Source organism: Jaculus jaculus, chromosome 3 (assembly GCF_020740685.1).
Source record: "Jaculus jaculus isolate mJacJac1 chromosome 3, mJacJac1.mat.Y.cur, whole genome shotgun sequence".
NCBI classification, from domain to species: domain Eukaryota; kingdom Metazoa; phylum Chordata; class Mammalia; order Rodentia; family Dipodidae; genus Jaculus; species Jaculus jaculus.
In genome coordinates this window covers 71,263,810-71,268,302 of record NC_059104.1, presented here as the reverse complement: position 1 = coordinate 71,268,302, position 4,493 = coordinate 71,263,810, and the positions used below count along the sequence as shown (strand labels likewise).

Here is a 4,493-nt window from a genome sequence, read left to right as displayed (position 1 = left end):
GTTCTTGGAGAGGGTGGGATGAAGTCTAAACTTAAAAAATTTTGGCCTGACTTGTAACTCACAGCACCAGAATAGGTGCTACTGATACTGAGCTGTTTTTGAGAGAGACCTACAAGTTCCCCCAAACAAGACAGGCTTCTGTCAAAGCACTTGATTACCTGCCTGAGATAAAAAGTAAGTCCCGGGCTGGAGAGATGGCTTAGCGGTTAAGCGCTTGCCTGTGAAGCCTAAGGACCCCGGTTCAAGGCTCGGTTCCCCAGGTCCCACATTAGCCAGATGCACAAGGGGGCGCTCGCATCTGGAGTTCGTTTGCAGTGGCTGGAAGCCCTGGCGCGCCCATTCTCTCTCTCTCCCTCTATCTGTCTTTCTCCCTGTGTCTGTCACTCTCAAATAAATAAATAAATAAATGAACAACAAAAAAAAAATATTAAAAAAAAAATAAGTCCCTATCGCTGTTCTGTGCTATTGGCACAGAACACAGAGAGAACTGGCTGGGATCCACAAGAGAGCTAGTCACTGACAGTTAGCCTGTCTAGTACTGAAAAGTGCTATATAAGCTACTGGGGGAAAGTGTCCAACAGTGGTGTGAGAAAGCAGGGATCTAAGCTATTAAGAAGCAATAAGACCGGACTTCCGGTTAAGATGGTGGCGTAGGTACCATGCCAAAGCAGCCTTGGGGGAAAAAGACCAAAAAAACAAAAAAAACAACTCAGCAAAATACACACTTTTACTAAAAAGCGAGGTGTATAGGAAATTGAAGCAGCAGTGGAGAAGTAGAAGAGATCCAGAGCATCCAGAGCCCGCACAGACCAGCAAAAGCAGCCCCGGCAATAAGCCCATCAAGAAGTACACACCAGTACACAGCCTTAGTGAGTAACTAATGGCTTACTGATTGGCTAAGATATCTGCTCAGTGGAAAGGAACCCATATCTGGAACTGGGAACCAGGTTTAAATCCTATGGAAACCAAGATTATGCTTTCCAATGTCAAGCTCCTTCTAGGTTTTGGGGTGTTGCTGTCTGGTTTGCATTGTTGACAGCAAACAGCCAATCAAAAGCAGCTTGTGGAGCCAGGCGCGGTGGCACACAGCTTTAATCCCAGCACTCGGGAGGCAGAGGTAGGAGGATCGCTGAGAGTTCGAGGCCACCCTGAGGCTACAGAGTGAATTCTAGGTCAGCCTGAGCTAGAGAGAGACCCTACCTCAAAAAACCAAAAAAAAAAAAAAAAAAAAAGCAGCTTGTGGCAAAACAGCTTATTTTTGCTTCCAGACTCAAGGGGAAGCTCCCTGATAGCAGGTGAAATTGATGGCATGAACAGAGAGAGGGTAGACATCACCTCCTGGACAACATCAGGTGGACAAGAGCAACAGGAGAGTGTCAAATACTGACAAGCTGGCTACAACACCCATACCCATAAGCCCACCCTTAACCATACATTGCCTCCAGGAGGCTCCAATTCCCAGACTGCCAGCAGCTGAGGACCTAGCCTTCAGAACAAATAAGTTTATGGGGGACACCTGAATCTAACCACCACAAATTAATAACTCTTATCCAATTTAACAATGGTGACTTCACTCTCCATTGGAGAATCTGTTTTTATTTTTCAGAAGGTAATGAGACTTGAGAACATAACCCACCCCTCACATCTCAATCAAGGCCCAGGCCAAACCACAGAGGAAGTAGGGAGACCAGCAAGAGTGCTGCTTCTATGGCAAACCTGAAAATCAGTACCAGGGTGAAGGAGACAGATGCTGAGGATACTTAACATATACCAAAGCCTAAATCCAGAGGCTCCTGTGATCTCATCACTGAAGTAGACTTAAAACACACCCACCAAGGCTCAGGAACTTTTGTGGAAGAGGGAGAAGAAAGATTGTAAGAGCCACAGGTTGGGATATCATGTCCCAAAGCACTGCCTACCCCCAATAACTAACTTCTGCTCCCAGAATGTATAGTCCACAACCCCATGGGGAGTACCAGCAACCCAGCTGAGGAGGGCCCCCTACAGAATGGGGACAGGGAGGTGGGAAAAGATGCTACAAACTCATGATGTATCCATACAAAGTATGTTCTTAAAAAAAATGAATTAACTAATGAATAAAATACAGATTGCAAATAAATAATCTAATAATATATTTATTATAGTAAATAATTATACTTGTTATAAAAATAAGAAAACCCCATGGTAATAAAAATTCAGGGCAGAGATTAATGAAATGCAGACTAAAAGAATAATATACAACAAACAAATAAATTGCTGATTCTTTAAAAAAACAAACAATAATGCCAAGTCCTCATCAATCTACCCAAAAGACAAAAGAGGAGACTGAAAGTAAGAAAAGCCAAAATGGAAAAGGGGGTATTCAACAACAGATTCTATTGAAATCCAGAGGATTATTAGGGCATATTTTGAAAACTTATATTCCAAAACTTTGATGGTTGAGAAGAAATGGATACATTCCTAGATATACATTATCTACCAAAATTATATTAAGAAGATATAAACAGATTTATAACAAGCTATCATATCTCCAATAAAATGTCCTGAACATTATGGGTTCTTCTAAATTCTACCAAACTCTTAAAAAAGGACTAATAGCAATGCTTCTCAAACTATTCCATAAATAGAAACTCATTTTATGATGCCAGTATTACCCTGATACAAAAAAAAAAACAGATAAAGATGCACACACACATCCTAAAAATCAATTTCCTGTACACAGACACAAAATTTTCTCAATAATTGCAAAGTGAATTAAAAAGCACATTAAGGATATCCACAAAACCTATTGAGCTCATCAACATTTTGACATGGATGATGGAGGTGAGAAAAAAAGTCATCAAAAATAAAAATGAAACTAATTGGAAAAGAAGTTCAGTGGAAGGAAGGAGGGGGCACAAAAGAATGTATTTGGCAGGGATTATGATCAAACAACATAAAAAGAATATCATACAACATGACCATGTGAATTTTATTCCAGGGATACAATTATGAATCTGGCAGTCTGAATGGATGTTGACCAATAGGTTCAGGAGCTTTATTCAAGCTTGTAGCTTGGATTTCCAGGTTAGTAGCTGGAAAAGGATTAACTGTGGATGGGTCCTGGGGTCCAGCCCTATGGTGTTACTGAGGGCAGATCTGAATTCCAGCCTAAGGTATGCAGGGTGCTTGAGCTCTACCTGTAGTTCCCAGAGTGTGTTTGCTTTTGGTGGTGGATTTCTTCTCTCTGTGCATGGATCTTGTAAAAGGAGCTAGCTTCTTCCTCCGTTATGTATCTTCTTTCCTTGGATCAGGAGGCTTCAATACATCCATTCTTCCCATAAACTGTGTCTGGTCTGGAGGGTCATCCCAGCAAAGTGAAGCTGACTATGACAAAGAACACATTTCAACACATGAAAATGAATAAATGGACTGTAACACATAATGGAATAGACTCAAGTATAGAAATTGCAGACCATCTCAAAAGATGAAGAAAAGACCTTTGGCATATTTCAAAATCACTTTGTGATGAAAGCCTAGACCCAACTAAGCTAAAAGTTGAACTGAAAGTGTGGAAGATGGCTGCATACTAGTCACACTAATCCAGCCTAGGGAGGGATTTGAGCAAAACCATAACAAAATACACTCTTTGTCTGAAAAGTGAAGGTGGGTAGTTTTGTTTTTTTTTTTTTTTTTTTCTGCCACAGCAGAGAAGCAGGACACACTAAGAGCTATGAGAAAGGAGGAAATCAGCCAGAATCCCACTAAGGAGCTTGTGAACCCAAGCCTCAGTACCCACACATATCCCCACACCTGCTCAGCACCCAGCTGCAGGATCGAGACCAAACAAGGGAATTTTACAACCTCAATCAAGAAATCTGAAGGGAGTGCTCGCTTCAGCAGCACATATACTAAGATTGGAACAATACAGAGAAGATTAGCATGGCCCCTGCGCAAGGATGACACGCAAATTCGTGAAGCATTCCATATTTAAAGAAAAAAAAAAAAAGAAATCTGAAGGGGACACAGCTGGATACAGGCTGGATGATGAGCCGAGCTTGACCCTCTGGAGAAGGCATTCAGCTCCCAGCAGGAGGGCATCCAGCACAGCTGATCAGAGCACCAGAATCACAGCACAACATGGAGGGATTGAAGTGGGCATTCAGCACTGGTGATGTTGGAAGCCACCCCAAAAGGTAATGAGGCCGACTGACAAAAAATCAGGTACATAGGCCTGCTGGAAGTGCTAATCTCCCTTTCAGGGCAGGTTATGAGTTATATATTCTTTGTTGGATTTACCATTCTCAATTAAGCTGTATTTGGGGGTTGACTATTGTCACCTTTAATGCTTTCAGATTCTTAGGGCCTTTGTCTTTTCCCTCTGTCATTATTGGGGGCAGGGTCTGATTCAGGCACAAGCTGAATTGGAACTCATTTCAGAATAGAAATCTCAACCTCCCAGCTGACAGGACTGAGGGTGTAGAAAAACAGATACACTTAGGGGTTTTGGCTTT

The 4,493-nt window shown here is 42.0% G+C and overlaps 1 non-coding gene across 1 annotated transcript; it reads left to right on the top strand.

Moving 5' to 3' along the window:
* Positions 1 to 3,866: 3,866 nt before the first annotated feature.
* On the top strand, positions 3,867 to 3,973 carry LOC123459633. Its single transcript, XR_006636392.1, has one exon. It is a non-coding gene; the product is annotated as a U6 spliceosomal RNA (small nuclear RNA).
* Positions 3,974 to 4,493: the final 520 nt, after the last annotated feature.